General features: G+C 39.4%; 1 protein-coding gene across 19 annotated transcripts in view; it reads left to right on the plus strand.

Moving 5' to 3' along the window:
• Positions 1-19,305, plus strand: part of PARD3 (par-3 family cell polarity regulator) — a 601,769-nt gene that overhangs the window by 224,376 nt on the left and 358,088 nt on the right. The window lies entirely within an intron of this gene.

Here is a 19,305-nt window from a genome sequence, read left to right on the forward strand (position 1 = left end):
CAGTCCACAGCATCTTGGTAATTTGCTTCTAGATATTTATAAACTATTTCTGCTCCCACTGTCCCTTGAAGATATATACATACACACACACATATATTAATATGTATACATATGTATTATTATATTACTATATAATATCTCCATATTTCTGTCTATCTATGGAGAATAAGGAAAGAACATCAATTTAATAGTTAACACATCTGATGATCCAAAATGTGACATGATGTGTACCATGTGTACACATGTGAAGTAATAGGTAGGGTGTGCACAGGTCATTTTCTTTTATTATATACTGACTTATAAGTCCATGCTTCAATGATTTTCTGCTTGGAGCAAACGTGTTTAAAAAATGGATTGCCTAGTTTCAATTTAAAGAAAATTTTAATTAAATAATAGTGAAAATATTCATAGGTGCCTGATGTTTGGAAAGCAGTGTCTTTATGTGAGTAATTACACCAATATATATAATGAAGTACAGAGTTTTTTGTTGTGTTATTGTAGTTTTTTTATTCATGTGTTTTATATAGTAGGATACACCTTAAATTTAGATATGTGCTGGAAGAAAGGCCAGTCCTATCTTTAAGTTAGGAAGAATTGGAATGGCTTGCTGCCCATCCGTTTGTATCTTTTGACTTCACTGATTCAACAAAATTTCTATACCACCACCACCCACATTTGGCTGGCTCTGTGTGTTAAAATTTTAATGCTGTTTTCAACCCCAAACATCTCTTTTACCTTGTTTTTATTGAGAAAAGGAAGCTATATTTGAAGCATATATGTTGTCTTGTAGCCACCAGTGGGAAAATACACAAATTTTAAGAACAAAAAGCCCTGACTTTTATTTGCTAAGGTTATTTAGATTTTATGTCCTTGGCAGGCATTGGGTAAATGCATGTTAAACATATACTAAATACAAGGTTTGGTGACTATGTACAAGTTACTCAATACATATGAGTCATTTTCTATAGTATTAATACTATTCATTCAGAAATAAAACAAGGGTCAGTCAGTGCTGGCCAGGCTTTGTGCTAGGCGATCAGAGTCTAGGGTTGAGTTAGTAAGTCTTTGCTATCAAGGAGTTTATGTTCAGTGATCTTCCTCATTTTCAGGTATGAAAGGAAAGAAACTAACAATATGTAGAGATCTGTTCAGTCATGCAATAATCAGCTGGACTTAGAGGCATAGTTAATACAGGATTTCAGATAAATAAGCCTCAATACTTATCTTGAAGAAATAAAGTGATGGTTTTTCTACGAATTAATTCACTCATCTCTTTTTTTCTATAAAGAACTGATGGAAGCTAAGAAAACTCTACAAGTATCATTGTCTTGTGATGTGAGGAAAAAAATGAAAATGTTTTATTTTTCTCCCAAAGTTTACTTTTCCTCTTCTGATTAAAAAATATCAAGACATTTGGGCCTCCAGAAGTGCTGTGAGCCCTGGGCAGTGGATCTCCTCTGCCACAGTGAAGAAATCCGGAGGTTTTCAGGCCAATAGAGCCATTTTAAGGAGTGGTAAATGAGGAAGGTAATGATTTGACAGCAGACACTTCAAACTGTTGTTCTGGCATCTCTTGTCAGGTTTCTGCATCCTTCAGTCACAGATAGGTATACTTTGATTTAATGATAACCAGATGCTGGTAACCTGTTCTTTTTTTTAAAACAAAAACAGACTTTTGATAAGTTTGAGAGTCTACTGTACTTTACACTTTTGACATGAGCTTACTCTGCAGACACTCCTTTCTAGAACATGGTTTAGAGTATTCATGGTTCAGAAAAAGTAAGGCAAAACCACATCAAGCGAGTGGCCTCGCTCGGCTTCAGTTCCTTCATCTCGGGATAACTGGCCTGGGACCGTGAAGAGTAAATGAGATGCTTGAACTCTTGATAGTGTCTGACACATGATGAACACTAGAGTAATGGGAAATTGTAGAAAGGGGATGGTGATAATGACATGTCTTGAGTGCAGACCCAGTTCTGGATGTTTTAAAGGTTTGAGGAGTTACAGAGCCCAAGTATAGAGCATGTGTCTTCCTGGATAGAACATATTGCCTTTCTTGGGTGGGGTAGGGTGGAGTACTCTCATATAGAGTGAAATTGGAACTGTGTTCTCCTAGCCTCACAGTTCTGTGATAGATACTTAGCTTCTTCTGTTTTTAATGTTCACAAATCCAGATTTAGAGAGACTTACTGTGCTCAGGGGCACAATTTCTGGAGCAGATCATTGAGACCAATTCTTATTTTTCTCACTCTATGATGTTTTTTTCCTTAAAAAAAAAATTTTTTTTTTTTCTAAAGGCTGTTTATAGGGCCAGGCATTCTGAGGGTAGTCTAGCTTTAGAATGCTGGCATGATTCCTTTTCACCCCAGAATGCTGATTTAGTATTTCCTTTGGAAGAGCCAGACTAAAGATTCAAGATACCTTGGCAGTGGCATTTGCCCTAGTGATGGAAAAAGTCCTAGAAATAAAATTGCTGTAGAAGTTCTGAGAAAGAAAGTATGTGATTAGATTGTCTTTTAACATTTTAACTTTTCTGAGCTATTTTAATTTTATAGTGAATTTTTACCATTTCTGGCAAAATGTTGCTGACATGGTGCTCTGTAACTAGTTGGTAAGATTTTACTAGCTCCCTGGCTTTTAGAACTTATAGAGACATCAACAATTGCTATACAAGCTCGTGTTATGAAGTTAGCCCCCCTGCGTCTTTCTTGAGCTCTAAATTTTTTTCTTACTCAAGAATATACAGATTGGTTTTCTCTTGCTAGGAGATCTAAGATCTTTGGTTTAGAGATCTATCCTCTTAACTGGTATTAGAATACTATTTTCCAGATTTAATTTAAATATATATTGAAAATAGAAATAATATTCCTATTGTATTTCCTTTTAACTTGTGAAGTGGAGCATGGCATACAAACAGCATTCTCAGTATTTCAAATAATTACCTTCTTACTGTGCAAGTTCTGTTCAGCCTACAAAACTCATCCAGTTTTGTTGTAGATGCAATCTGATTATTACATGTTGACAAGGTCATATATCTATTAATTGGATTGGAGATGGGATACAAAATTGCTGTAATTATTGTAATTTTCTAGCTAATTGCAGGGTTGGTGGTGAATATTTTACTTCTGCAAAATGGAAAACAGTATTCCATCAGAAGTTGTTCTATGGGGTTTCAGATTTCTATTTTGTTTCATATCTTCGGTGCTTTTTGCCCACAAAGTACCTCTTTTGTATCTATTTTTTGTGTATCAGTCCGCCTTTGGATGTCAGAGTGCTCATTGGCAGGCATCAGTGGAAGCAGCAAAGGCGGAGAGCCTGGAGTACGCTCACTGCCTCTTTGTTCTGGTTGCCACGGTACCTCTATTGTTTATTTGTAAATTCGAGCACTCTCCTTTCAGACTTAAAATCAAGGTGAATGGGTCATGTCCAATTGGGAGAGGGCTCCTCCGCCTGCTCTGCTGTCACCTGTGCGCTCAGAAATACTCCCCAAAACGAACGTTCTTCACTCCATTCACATTGTTTATGTTCTTTTTTGGCATGAATAATTAAATAAATTATTGGTCAGCCCATTTCGCATTGTAATATATGGCTTATTTTGCATATCATCTCTTTTTTGTGTGTTTTTTGCTTCATTTAAACTAAGCCAGCTTCTAAGAGCTGGAAGCCGAATTGACATTTTAAAAATAATGGTGTGTACCTAAGGTGAGTATGTTTGGAGAGTTCCTGGTGGGAGGGGGCCGCGTTACTGAGGGGGTGTTGGAAGCTCACTACCTAGGATGGTGCAGGCAGACTGATGTTTATTCCCTGCTGGAGTATAAACTGGAGGCGCAGGTGAAAATTGCCAGGCCTAATGAGCAATTTGGCAGATAAGACGGGCTGTCAGGCGACAGCAGTTCAGCAGCAGGCGTACTGTCTGCAGACCAAGATGCTTGTTCCAGAGACAGCATTTCAATACCATAAAGAAAGCTTTTTCGGTTGGTATCTGGTGTGGCAAATATGTTTATTTCATCCGTCGATTTTCCAGTGAAGTAACCAGACATCAACATATGGTGATTTTGGTTGCAAAATTATTTTTAAACTTGCCTTTTCATACGGTTCATCCATTTAAAAAAGAAAAAAAGGCCAATATATGTTTCCCCCACACCAGAACACAAGAAATGTTAGGTTTTAAAATGCTGATAAAATGTAAGCCATCCTTGCCTCCTTGGGCTGAAGCATTTTGTCTGTGGTCTTTAAGTTGGAGCTTAACACTTGACAAAGAAACAATGTAGTCTTTTCAGCAAACTCTGTCATTTATATCTGCTTCTTTAACCCAAGAATCCTTTCCTTCCATGCAGCACATGACAGTCTAGGCATATGGATGGCTTCTCCCCACAGAGGCTGTCAGTGTACTGTGAAAAGGACGTGGGACAGGTTTCCATATCCTTGAAGTGGGGGGCAGTCCCTTGGGAAACCACCAGGTCCCTCTCCCCTACTTGACCATCAGGCATCTGAGGCTCAGCGGAGTGAACTAACACAGGCTGTGCTGACAGGGCAACCATAGTGCACGTCTTCACGTTCAACACAAGTGGAGTTATTGCTGAAAATGCATGGATACTTACTGTACACCAAGGTCCCTGTGTGACATTTCGAGATACCAGACTTGCAGTCAGAGCACTGTCGCACTTCCTGTCTGACTCCAGTATTTCCCAATTATCTTTCAGCAGAATAACCACTTGTTTACTACATTGCTTAACTGCATTTCTGTGAAGTACTTAATAAAAAAAAAACCCTCCACACATCACATGTGTACAGTATTTTACTCTTAATAATGATGACTGTGGACCATGTGGAGGAGGAGTATGTTTTAGAAACTCTCTGCCTCGGTGGTCAGATGGACTTTGGACTGCAGTTAGCAGGCGATCCTGGGTCAGTGAAAAGGTTTCCTGCAGGGTTCACAGCACCATCTGTGTGTGGTCTCCAAACCCTAAACCTTAGAGAACTGGACACCTGTGCATGGAGTCTCTGTGTCTGTCACACCAGCTGAAATCTAGGGAAGAACAGTTTTACAGATTTCCCACCTCCCCCTAACCCCAAGCCCCAGATTTCCCCATGGTCCAGTCACCTCTGTATTCTTCACTTCTTTTCGTCCTTGGCTAGTATATTTTATTTGACCCTAAAGTCTTGCCTTGTACTCTTGTCTTTGTATGGGAATATACCTTATGTGCCCAGTGTTTATCAGGTACAGAAACAGTTACTGACACTTGAAAATTGGTAAAAGTGATATAGCTATGAATACGTTAAGAAAGTACAATTTAAATCGAAGCAAGAAAGCCCATTTTCACATCGCAATAAGAAGTGCATTACAGAGAGAAAATAATTGTATGAAAATGTTTGAGCAGACACAATTGGATTGTAAACAAGCTTTCTTTTTCATTTTCATCCTCCATTCTAACCAGGTATCTAGATTCTTTTTTCTATTAGCGGATGTCACAGAGAGACCCATATGTGGATTATTTTGTCAGCATGAAAGCCTGGCAGATAACATCTTTTCTTCTCTTCTTGTTGCACTTGATATAGATCTCTTGTATAGCTCTTCTTGAAACTGTGTTTGCTTATTTATCCTTTCATTGCTTTTAATGTCAGAAACGGCCTTGTGTTCCTCATCCTGTTTGCTCTTGTCTGCAGCTAGAGACCGACTTCATCTCTCAGAATCCTTGTGTGAGTCCCAAATGGGGAGGGACCCAGAGGCAGGGTGATTTTTAAAGGCACCCCTGAGGTTGTCACCCCTTCTGTCTTTTCCCTGGAATGGAAAGCTAGTGATCTCTGTGGTGGCCATGTTTTGAAGAAAAACTAACATGTCTAAATCACTGTTTGAATTAATTAAATTATTTTGCATTTACAAATTTATTTATATTGACATTTAAGTTAATTTAATTATTATTTACTGCTTCATTGCCTACATTTCAGCAAATGATCCTTCTCCTTAACAAAGAGCCTGGGCTGTATTGTGTGGGCATAGTGGCGTGAGTGCTTGTGGTCCCAGACACACATAGAGAGGACAGCCCCTTCTCACAACGAGATCATATCTATCCAGCACTCTCTGTGGCTTAAAGTTGATACTTCTGTTACGTAGTTCCCTCATGTTGGCATTTGACAGGACTTAAATGAATCCAGAATTTTCATAACAGCAAAACAGGGACTGTGCATCCATTTACCAAACCCTCCTGTTTCCCTCTCTTCCTCTCAAAAATGATCCAGACCACGGACCTGGCTTATTCTCAGATACTGTCACCCTGCTTGTTCCTTTGTGGAATGCCTTTCCATTTGTGTTCTCTCTAAAATTTGTAGAAAGCTTTCTATCTCTACATTTTTCTACATCACCTATGTTTTCTACCTGTTCTGAAGATTAAGCAATCTCGGTATTTTCTTTTTCAGCTCTTTCTTTTTTTTTTTTTTTTTGGTTTGTCTATTTATTTTTGGTGGGGGAGGGAAAAGAAGAGGAGGTTAAAAAAATGCTTGGTGTCTGCTTCAAAGCACTTTCCCGAAGAATGGTGATTCATTCACTATACATCATTATGGGTGCACAGTGTTCTTCTGGCTTTCATGATGGCCTGAATTCAAGGTGATATGTGTTTTTCTGAAATCCAGTGTATTTTTTTGGACATATGTGGGTTGTCCCCTGAGTTCCTGTTCTCATATGAAAGGTATTGGCACTTTGGCTTCACAAATGAATAAAAAATAACATAAAAACAACTTTTGTTTAATTTGGGTCTGGGCTAATTTATTTAAGGAACTATTTAACAATAATGGGCTCAGATATTTAAATGCCCTATGATGCTGCCATTAATTAAGGAACTGCTGATCCTAAAACTATACAACCAACAGGGAATGAGGGAAGGATTACAAGTCTGAATGCCAAATTCAAAGCCATATATCAATAACTTCCTTCTTACTTTTGCGCTATCTATAATGTAGAGGGAAAAAGAATAAAAATTATATGAGTAATGATAAATTAAAAAGTGCATACAGAACCAGGAAAATATTTTTGTTAGATTTGTTACTTACTCCAGTTAAATAAGATGTTTGTAAAGAAAAGCTTGAGGCAGAGAACTAGTTACATTGCTGCTGAACTTCTTGACAGCAAAAGAAAGAATACCAGTCTGCTTCCCTGGTTTACTTAAGACATGTTATCTTGTAACTTGAACATCTAAGTTATGCCTTGAAAATTCAAAGCAAAAAGTAAAATCATACAGAAAACCAGAAATTTCAATACATCTAAGCAGACGTTTGCTTGTAGTTTTTGGTATCCAAAACCTTTTTCCCACACATAGCGCAGATGCCCTTTTTGTAGGCACAGCCCTGGCAATAATGAGAACCCGGCTGGTGTACAGAACTTTTACAAATTCTGCAAGTGGAGAACTTATTCTTTCCATACGGATCAAACCTTGCTTTTTTTGAGGTCAAAGCCTTATTTTCGTTCAACTTTCTTCCACCACTTTCTGTGGTATTCCTTGCACTTCAGCTCTTTCTTACAGAGTCAAGGGTAAATACAGCAATGACAGCTTGTTGCCTGGGCTGCAGTTCTGTTTTGACAGTGTTATATAAGCGTTGTTTTCTTGTCTTTATAGTGGTACCTTAGTAATAAGTGTTTGTATGGTTAAGGTTGGCCAAAATGTTCGTTGGGTTTTTCCATACAATCTTTGGAAAAACTCTAATGAACTTTTTGGGCCCATCCAATACATACACACACATATACAGCTGATACTTTGTGAGGTTATATGAGGAAGGAGTAAAGGAGTAGCATGTACCTTCAGGAAAATAATCATTTATAGAGATAATTCATGTGTTCAAAGATGGAAGATTGCAGCTGGATCCATCTAGGGCTAATCGTAATATGGAAAGAGCAGGAGCCAAAGGGCATTTCAGACTACTGCTAGATTAGTCAACCCATCATCACATTTGACTAAAATGTCAATTTGTGCCATAGCTGATCTACTGGTTAATTTGTTATTTAGATCAGCTTGAGAAGTATTTATTTCAAATACAGAATTTGTGTTAATGCATTGGAAAAGAATATTCTCTTGCTTGGCAGAGATGTTACAGCCTAAAGATTTATGATTTAGAACAACAAAAACCAGCTGATGATCAGTTTGCATAAGTAGTGTAGGGTTATCTACTAATGCTGGATAATAACTGTTCTTTTTGTAACCAGAGTCAGGAAGTCGGGAATGGGAGGCAGAAGCAAGGTCAGTGATGAGTCACTGGGACGTCCCTGGTGGTCCAGTGGTTAGGAGTCCATGCTTCCACTGCTGAAGGCACAGGTTCAATCCCTGGTTAAGGAACTAAGATCTGCATGGCTGTTAGGATGATTACATAAATTGATGGAACTTGTGAGTATTAGATGTAATTTTCATTCTTGAACCTCCATATCACCTCACCTCCTGAACCTCCAGTTCACATTCTTGAGCTCTCCTGCTACTGCTAAGTCACTTCAGTCGTGTCCGACTCTGTGCGACCCCATAGACGGCAGTCCACCAGGCTCCCCGTCCCTGGGACTCTCCAGGCAAGAACACTGGAGTGGGTTGCCATTTCCTTCTCCAATGCATGAAAGTGAAAAGTGAAAGGGAAGTCGCTCAGTCATGTCCGACCCTCAGCGACCCCAAGGAGTGCAGCCTTCCAGGCTCCTCCATCCATGGGATTTTCCAGGCAAGAGTACTGGAGTGGGGTGCCATTGCCTTCTCCGTGGGCTCTCCTAGGAGTTTCTAATAATTCTGCTTTGAACAGAGGTGTTGAAGTGACTGAAGACCACTTCTAATAAGCCTTCACGGGCTCATTCATCTAAAGACCTTTTATTTTGTGTTACCGCATCTTCATTTGTTTGCTTGTAAAGAAGCCGATTGTTAGGCATTTACTAAATTTTTTTAAAAGAAAGAAATGTTTTCTAAAACACAGTGCTCTTTCCTGTTTCTGGGTTTCCTGATATGCTGCTTTATTTTGTAACTGCTTATGTACCTCTCTGGCAGTTCAGTTGCTTCATAATGAAATGTGATAAAAGACTCTTCATAACTTTGAACATAAAATTTCAACTGATCCAAGTTCAAATGTGTATTTGATCTCTTAATTTTATTTACAAGGGTGCTAACATTCCTTTAATAGGATTATTTTTTTTTACACTGAAGAAATGTTTGATAACATTTGCAACTGAACACTATTTTATATATATTTCAATATTCCTACATTCTCAAAGACTGTAAATTTATATGAAAACTTTGCAAACAGTCACCAGGGGCTTCACTGGTGGCTCAGTTGGTAAAGAATCTGCCTGCAATGCATGAGACTCGGGTTTGATTCCTGAGTGGGGGAGATCCTCCGGAGAAGGGAATGGCAACTCACTTCAGTATTCTTGCCTGGAGAATTCCATGTACAAGGGAGCCTGGTAGGCTACAGCCCAGGGGTTGCAAAGAGTCAGACATGACTGAGTGACTAACACTTTCAGTTTTCTGCATTTATATCCTCAATTGGATATGCTTGACGCAATCCTCTGTTAGTGTAGAAAATTGAGACCCTTAATTAGAAAAAAATTCTACTGAAAACGCATCTAAAATGACCACTCTCTGTTTGGTGGTTACATCATCCATCTTCGTTCGCTTCCTTTGTTGTCAAGACATACTGAATCACTGCATTTGTGATACATCTTACTATAAGACTTAATTGTTTCAGAGGAGAAGTTTGGTTTAGCTATAAATGGTTTCGTAGTTGTGGTTATTGTACCTTACCAATTTTAAAGACAGAGTATATACTTAGGGGGAAAAACATTTTGAGCTACAAATAGAGTAGCTGCTAGTGGCACAGTTTTATTCTCTGGAGCTTGGCTATTGTAGACCTTGGTTCCTATTTACTTATTTACAGCAAATGATGCTTCACTATCATGGGTAACACAAATGTTGGTTGTGGAATCTACTTTCATATGCAAGAGTCAGTCCTGTCATGTCCGTGGTGTACTAAACATGTCTGGAGAAGGTGTGTGTGTATGTGTGATTTGCAGTGATTCTTTGTCTTTGTTTTTGTATTTTCACAAGTATTGCCCTTTTTGACTGACAGAAAACTGAATTTTAATATGGGCTTTTTAACTTCAAATGTCCATAGCAATATTAAAGAATATTACATAACGTGAAGATATTTGTCATAAAACTAATGGGACAGTTTTTTTTTCTGTATGATGAATATGTTACATTTCTAAATAAATGAAATGTCTGTCTAGATTTTTTTCTTCATTTACTCTCATAAACTCTGCCCTTGAAATAAGTACACATCAGACTTTTGAGGAAGTTATTAATCAGATGAAGCTAATAAACAGTGAAGACTCTCTATCTACTTGTGACTGGTTTTTATAATTTGCTTTCAATTTCTATGGGTTCCAAGCTTTAAGTTTTTATGCTACTCATATTTGAAAATTTTGATTTTTTTTTTCCTGTCTACTCATCTGCTAACTATATTGGTAACTATTACATTTTTGAGCATTTCCTCATAATAAACTTTAAGACATCAAAATAATGTAAGAATATTTTTTACTTCTCTACCATTACTTACTGTCACTCCATTGCTGCTTGAAAAGATCTACTAGGTGTGTGATGGGAAAATGCATCTGCTTTATATCTGTACCTTGATTTTGATCAAATGTGCTTCATCTTTCTGAAAAATGGGAGAAATCAGACGACAGTAGCACTTGTTCCTTACCTTTCCAAAACCAAGGCACAGCTGAGCCATGGGGCTCAGGGGCCACACCTGCACCCACTCATCATGTTGTTAGACTTCTTGCTGCTGCTCAGCCCTGTAATTTGTGAGAAACAGCATTTTAAGAGGCAAATCTTTTCGGGGAAACCGAGCTTCTTCTGAATAAACGCATAAAGTCTGCACAGTCTGTTCGGAGGAGATTCAGTTGTAGTACACAAAATATTAAAGAAAGTGTATGATAAACAGTCAACTTTGCATAGTTTTTTAAAAAATTTAATCCTAATTAAGAAAAAAAGACTATTACTCAGTATCATTACATTGCTTATTTTCACTTGTCTTTATAATTTTCAATATTGCAAGGTCACTTGTCTTCTGTTCAATTTTTCATCATAGAAATTTCAAGCACATACATGATTAAAGAGAATACTATAAGGAAATGCCATGCTCCACTCTCAGTTCTAACAATTATCAGTTGGTGGCCAGTCTTGTTTCATCTGTACTCCCCCAAATAGCGTTATTTCAAAGTAAGTTCTAGATCTTATATCATTTCTTCTTAAAATATTTCAGTATTGTGTTTATTTCTAAAAAGTAAAACTTTAAATATATAACCTTATATAATACTTTCTTAATGTATGTAATGTAATATTAGTATTAAAATTACTCTATTTTGTAAATTTAGTTTTTCTATTTGGCTTGTTTAAATCGGCATCTTGGGAAAATCCAGACACAACATCTGATTGATATGTTTCTTTTGGTCTGTGAGTTCCTTTTTCTGTTTGGGTGTCTGCATGTATCTATACATGGGTATGAGTATTTGTGTATACACACACACACACACACACACACACACTGCAATTTATTCCTTGGACTGTTTTTTCCTGTGGTTTTCTTCTGCCAAACCCATCATTAGAAAAGACCCTGGTGCTGGGAAGGATTGAAGGCGGGAGGAGAAGGGGACGACAGAGGATGAGATGGTTGGATGCCATCATGGACTCAATGCACATGAGTTTGACCATGCTCTGGAAGATGGTGATGGACAGGGAAGCCTGCTGTGCTGCAGTCCATGGGGTTGAAAAGATTCGGACCCAACTGCGTGACTGAACAACAATGAACAGCAACATCCCTGTGGCATCTGCTGTATCCTCATGTACCCTGTACTTCTTGTAACCTGGTAGTTATTAGATGCAGTGTCTTGATGTGTTTCTGATTTGATTCTCTGACAACAGTGTCTCTGGGTTGTATGGTTTGTCTGGGTTGTCTCTATTGTATGGTTTACTCTGGAGACACATACAGCCTGGTTCTCGGTTCTCATTTTGTGGTATTAGCAGCATTGGTAATTTTTGCCTAGATCCATTACTATTTTTTAATGTTTGCAGCATGTTGACATTCCAATTCTTTCACTTATTGGCCACAGTATTTCTATAAAGTTAATCTTTTTGTCAACTGGTTTGTTACTCTGAGATACCCTATATCTAAGAAGAACAGACCAGATACCTAATTCTGTCTCTGTATTAGTTTTCACAATAACATGGTTTTTTTTTGGCTGGCATTCTTCTGGTTTCATTTTTTCCTCTTTCCCTCTTTAAAAAAGTTGCAGGAACTCATAAGCTCTAGTATAGTTCTTGTTTCTGTCTGTTCTGTTATTGTTCAGATCATCCATGTTTGTAGTGATGTGACCTCTCTAAACTGGGTCCTGAGAGCCCTTCATGGCAGCATCCTCACTTTCTGCCATGAAATGTGTTCCATGTTCATCTTATATATTTTCTGCCCCACATCTGCAATCAGTCACTTCCTGAAGCAGCCTTGTCCTTTTAATAGGTAAAGGTATTCAGAGACTGCTGTGTGGGTACATTGGTTTTATTTCGCTAAGCCTAAAAGTGAGTTAAAATTAAGAGCATCCTGGTCTAATTTCAGTTTTCAAAGTGGTGCCTCAAAGTCTGATGATTTGATTATTTGAGAGTGAGTCTTTCTAGTGGTACTAGTCAGCAGAAGTTGTTCATGCCAATTCCAGGTTTCCTTGATTTGGGTGGTGAAGTTTTATGGTAACTGAAAGACTGGTGGTATGAGTTTCCTGGTGGTCCAGTGGTTAGGACTACATGCTTTCACTGCGAGGACCCAGGTTCAGTCCCTGATTGGGGAACTGAGATCCTGCAAGCTGTGAGGCGCAGCTGGGAAAAAATAGAAAGGACTCTGTCATGTTTCCCTGGGCACTGTGACCATGAGTGTGATGAGGTCATCCTTGGCCGGTGTCAGAAGCATTGGTGGATGTTCTCCTTGGCTGTCAGTAGATGCCAGAACACAGAGCTGCCAGCATGCTGGTGTTTGCAGGGAGTCCCTCAAAAGGAATCCAGGGTGTTTGTATCATGATCGGCAACCAGTGTTTTTGTGTTTTTTGTTGTTGTTGTTGTTGTTATTGTTCAAGTTGTGAAGAAGAAATGGCCTCTCAGCTAGTGAATTTGGTGCTATCTGTGCCCCTGGTGAAAGTGAGTGCCCAGAGGATGGCTCTAGATCCCTGTGCCGTCTCTGGTGGGCACTCTAGGAGACTGTGGCCTTGGCCAGGGATGCTGGAGTCTGGAGAGGCCTGTTGTAACTGTCACCAAGGGTGGTGCTATCCCCAGCTCTCACAGCCTCACCAGGTCCTGTGACTTCACGACCTGCCTTTGAGTTCCCAAGGATGGTGTTGCTGGTGGTCTCTGCAGTGGGGTCATGACTGGGGACATAGGGAAACAGAATGCTAGAACTTAACGTTAGTTTATTGTTTACTTTATTGTATTCAAGAATTTTCCATTTCTTGCATGTGGTTAATAGTGCCTCTGTTAGTTGAGCATGTATTTAAATAATAAATAAACAAAAACCTGCATGCTCAAGATTTTGCTGTTAGTGCTCTGTTGTCAGGAAAGCAGAGCTCCTGGGCCCGTCTTGGCTGTTCTCCCCTCGTCCTCTGTAGGGCAGCCCTGCAGTCTGTTCTGCAATAGCAGGAGTGATTGTTGTAACCCCCACATCTCATCCTTTCACCCCAGTGCCTGAAAACGTTCCATGGCTTCCCAATGTTTTTAAATACATCAGTAATATCACTTCATGGCAAATAGATGGGGAACAGTGGCTGACTTTATTTTTCTGGGCTCCAAAATCACTGCAGATGGTGACTGTAGCCATGAAATTAAAAGACGGTTACTCCTTGGAAGGAAAGTTATGACCAACCTAGACTGCATATTAAAAAGCAGAGACATCACTTTGTCAACAAAGGTCCCCCTAGTCAAGGCTATGGTTTTTCCAGTGGTCATGTATGGATGTGAGAGTTGGACTATAAAGAAAGCTGAGCACTGAAGAATTTTGAACTGTGGTGTTGGAGAAGACTCTTGAGAGTCCCTTGGACTGCGAGGAGGTGCAACCAGTCCATCCTGAAGGAGATCAGTCCTGGGTGTTCATTGGAAGGACTGATGCTGAAGCTGAAACTCCAGTACTTTGGCCACCTGATGTGAAGAGCTGACTCATTGGAAAAGACCCTGATGCTAGAAAGATTGAGGGCAGGAGGAGAAGGGGACAACAGAGGATGAGATGGCTGGATGGCATCACCAACTCGATGGACATGAGTTTGAGTGAACTCTCGGAGTTGGTGATGGACAGGGAGGCCTGGCGTGCTGCGGTTCATGGGGTCGCAAAGAGTCGGACGCAACTGAACTGAACTGAACTGAACTTAACATCAGTAAGTTTTGGTAAAGTTTGCAAGAACTGTCTGGTGTCTGTCTGTTTTACCCTGTAACAAGTTCCCTTGCTTGAGTTTCTTGGATGGGTCTCAGACCTTCAGGGCCCTAAGCTCCCTGCTTCCCCACAAGTGTGGTGAAGCTGTTTCTCTGTCCTCGCTGCTCACCTGCCTCACCTCGACTTATCTCTCAGGACTCTGCTCGAAGTCACAGTTTTTCCCATGGTCTTTCCTGATCGCACAGACTCGCAGTGCAGTCCTGTGGTGTCTTGTGCTTTTCTTGACTCCAGGAGAAGAGGATTTGTCTGTTTCATTGGCACTCCACTCCAGTACTCTTGCCTGGAAAATCCCATGGATGGAGGAGCCTGGTGGGTTGCAGTCCATGGGGTTGCGAAAAGTCGGACACGACTGAGCGAATTCACTTTCACTTTTCACTTTCATGCATTGGAGAAGGAAATGGCAACCCACTCCAGTGTTCTTGCCTGGAGAATCCCAGCAATGGAGGAGCCTGGTGGGCTGCCATCTATGGGGTCGCACAGAGTTGGACACGACTGAAGCGACTTAGCAGCAGATCCACTGGTGTGCTGGTAACCGGTGTGCTGAAAACCAAAGAAGACCTGGCTTGTGGCATTTGCCCATTTCCGTGGTGTAAACATTCTCACTGGCCAGTTTTATGTTCCCAGGGCCATGTCCCTGAGCACAGAACTGGTGAGAGATGCACTAATATACGCTGTTTCCACCACACAGATGCATTGATGTGCCACGAGCATACATGATAACAACTTGTTGTGAAGGACTTGGAAAGTGATGTGTTTCGAAGTGAAAATGAAAGTCACACGGTCATGTTCCACTCTTTGCGACCCCATGAACTATACAGTCCATGGATTTCTCCAGGCCAGAATACTGGAGTGGGTAGCCCTTCACTTCCCCAGGGGATCTTCCCAACCCAGGGATCCAACCCAGGTCTCCCACATTGCAGATGGAATCTTTACCAGTTGAGCCACCAGGAAAGCCCAAGAATACTGGAGTGTTTTAATATAATCTATTTAATTATGCATGCATGTGTGTGTGCTAAGTCACTTTAGTCATGTCCGAGTCTTTGTGACCCTCTGGATCAACAACAATTACTGCAAAGGTTTAAAAGAAGAAGGATGCTATCAACTGGAGTATCTTTCTGCTGCTGCTGCTGCTGCTGCTGCTGCTAAGTTGCTTCAGTCGTGTCTGACTCTGTGCGACCCCAGAGACGGCAGCCTACCAGGCTCCTCCATCCTTGGGATTTTCCAGGCAAGAGTACTGGAGTGGGGTGCCATGGCCTTCTCTGGGAGTATCTTTCTACTGGAAAACAAATACAGGGTACTGCAAATTGTTCTCTGTTGGGAAATACAGATAGGCAATTGGAAGTTTGGTGTCTTCAACTTTAATTTACACAGGATTCTAAATCCTAGTCTCTTATGGGCAGTTTTTTTTTTGGTCTCTAAATATTAGGATTATGAAAGAAAATGCAAGCTTTGGACAAGCCAAAAATAAATTCATAAAAATTTTAACATGATTATGATACAGAATAGGTGCTAACCATCAGATAAGTCAGAGCATCAGGACTAGGTGAGGATTCCTCTGTGATCGTATATGCATGCATGCTTAGTTGTTCAACTGTGTCCAGCTCTTTGCAATGCTATGGACTGTAGCCCACCAGGCTCCTCTGTCCATGGGATTCTCCAGGCAAGAATACTGGAGTGGGTTGCCATGTCCTTCCCCAGGGGATCATTCCCAACTGAGGGATCAAACCCACGTCTCTTAGGTCTCCTGCATTGGCAGGTGGGTTCTTTACCAGTAGCCCCACCTGGGACGCCCCTATTTAATGATAAATTTATATAATTTGAATTTGAATAATAGTTCTGTTCAATGACCAACTCTCAAAAATTTCTTAAATCTTCATTTTTTCTCATAAGATGATTTGCACCAACTCGAGACATCCCGTGTGGAAACACAGACAAGTCATACATTTTGATTTTGATTAAAAATAGTGGGATAAGGCAAGTATGATAGGTATTTACTGCAGACAGTTCCAGTTGTGAGGGGCCTGGAGCAATTTTGGGACAAGTCTGTGGAGGAGGAAGAGAGAGTGTTTCAGGTAGATCGATATGTAGATTAGCAACATTTGGACACTGCACTGGATCCGGAGAAAGAAGGGAAAGAGAATGTTCAGATTTTTGGCCATGTTTGTACTAAAAATGTGCATAATCTCCTTCCCCCGTGAATGTTTATTTTCCTGTTATCCTTGGCATTTATTTTCACACTGTATTTTTGAACCCTGTGTGATGATTACCCATTCTTGGATATGCACAGCATAGCTGACATGCACTCCTAGTGGTACACGTCAGCCTGCTCCAGTTTATCCTGATGAGAAGCAAAGGTAGAGTTCTCTTTCCTGCTTGCTCTTTTCCAGCGACTTAGCTATCCCAGAAACGTAGTTGATTTTTATTTTTGATATTGTAATTCAGTAGGATTTTGACATGGAATCAGCTCTCTAATAGCCAGTTCATTCTGAATGAATCTTATGATTAATTTGGAATGATACTGAATACTATTGTGTTTTTTTTTTCATAGGAATTTCTCTTTTTAGAAATGCAAGCACAAAAAGTTTGTGGCTTGTCAAGTCACTGTTTAATCCCTTGTAAAGATCTTACACTTAGGTCATGATCATTTTTTCCCCTTAATTTGCTTTAGAGCATATGATGAGTTTTTCAAATTTGAGGATTCAAAGATTTGCTGTTACCTTTTTTTTTTTCCAGAAAGGAAGACCTGTATTCAGTCCCAGGTCTCTTATGAAATGTGTGATGCTTAATTGGAATATTGTTGCTTGGAATAAATAAATGCCAATTAACTAATTTCTTCAATATATACTTTTTAAGCATATTAAGTTCTAGATATGTTAGAATAAATTGGTTGTATATATCCTGTTACTTTTGATACGTTAAAGCTTATCTCCCTTTGTATAATTATAATGTTGATACTATACAGAGTCAATAATGTTAGATATGTTCTCTGATTATCTAGCACAGGTGGATTTATGTTGAATTTCTAAAAATAACACTAAAAACAATAATTAGAAAATAAAAATAGAGAATTGTGAAAAAGGAAAATGTAAGTTGAAAACCAAGACAAAGAAAATTTTATCTGTATATAATCTATATATCTATACCACCTATCACATAGTAGTTAAATCTACAGATCTTTGGGTTGCTTCCTGGCAGCTCACATGAAAAGGAAAAGAAATCTTTTAACATTTCCTTCCTAATCAAGTTCAGGCTTTGTCAGACTCCTCGCAGACATACATAGAATTTCAGTCTGTCTACTCATGAGATTCTTCTAGGATTTACTCTTCTCATTTTTCTTTTAATGGCCAAATTGCTTACATTTTCTTTCAGCTGATCTTATATGTATCCTGTTTTAAAGAGCTTATGTCTACGGACGCTTAATGATGTTCAGTGTTCTGAAGAGTAGACAGTTGAAGAATCTAGATAGTAAGATAAAAAGCAAAAAGTAAGGCAATTATAAGTGAACTGAAATTAATTTATAAGGGTGTACTTACCAACATGCTGTGCTGTGCTGTGTTCAGTCACTCAGTCGTGTCCGACTCTTTGTGACACCATGAACTGTAGTCTGCTAGGCTTCTCTGTTCATGGGGATTCTCCAGGGAAGAATACTGGAGTGGGTTGCCATGCCCTCCCCTAGGGGATCTTCCCCACCCAGGAATCGAACCGAGGTCTCCCGCATTGCCGGAGGATTCTTTACCGTCTGAGTCACCAGGGAAGCTGAAGAATACTGGATTGGGTAGCCTATCTCTTCTCCCAGGGATCTTCCCAACCCAGGAATTGAACCAGGATCTCCTGCATTGCAGGGAGGTCCTTTACCAGCTGAGCTACCGGGGGCCCCCACTTACCAACATATGTGCTGATATTTCATGGAATGCTTATGTCTCAGCTTTTGAATTATTAACTTTTTCTGTTGTAACTTACATTTCTTTCACTGTAATAACTTTTATATGAGAACAAGTGTGTATATATAAAAAAAGAGGGAGGCATGTCAGTGCACCCAGATACCCAAGTTGATTTCAGGAAAGCACCTGATTCCTGAAGAAATTAAAGGGATCTAATGAAGTTCAATGGTAGGTGATTGGCTTTGGAGAATTAATTATAATGTATTAATCTGACTTTGTTGGGTAGACAAGAGAGAAAAAGAAAAACTGTGAACATATTCTTGTTTAGAAGCACCATTTTGCTATTCATTCCCTTAATTCATCAATCATTGAAAGGTGAATTATCAGAAAAACATTTCAGTGACATTTGCCTGCAGCTACTAAATTGGTAGTGTTGTCTGAATTAGTTGATCAATTCAACCTAAGTTCCTAAATTGACTAAACATTTGGCTGAAAAGACTCTTGGTAAAAATATAGACTATTTCATAAGTTTGTAGTGACACATTGTGTGAAAATATAGATTATGAGCATCCAACATATTTTAGTTAATCCAAGTAAATGTTCCTGACCTAAATATAAGAGCAAATGCCATCACAAAAGCTGATATAAGACGTAGACATTTAAATAGCTGTGTAGTAGAACATTTCCAATAATATTTTCTAAAGGTTAGCTGTCAAAGTTTACATCCTGTGAAGAAAAAGTTTTAAAATGGCTTAGAATCTAGTCTTTGTTTGTTCTCAGTGTTTTTAGACAAAACAGCCCTTCTATACTTTATTTCTAAAAATCAGAAGCTGTTAGAGTCAGGAAGGGTTTTGCAATGGAATCCAAGCCCTTCTTGTTACAGATGAAGAAACAGAAGCCAGGTGAGAATATGGACAGCCTAGTGCTTTTTAATCTGTGCTGTGAA

This window comes from Bos javanicus, chromosome 13 (assembly GCF_032452875.1).
Source record: "Bos javanicus breed banteng chromosome 13, ARS-OSU_banteng_1.0, whole genome shotgun sequence".
Lineage (NCBI taxonomy): Eukaryota > Metazoa > Chordata > Mammalia > Artiodactyla > Bovidae > Bos > Bos javanicus.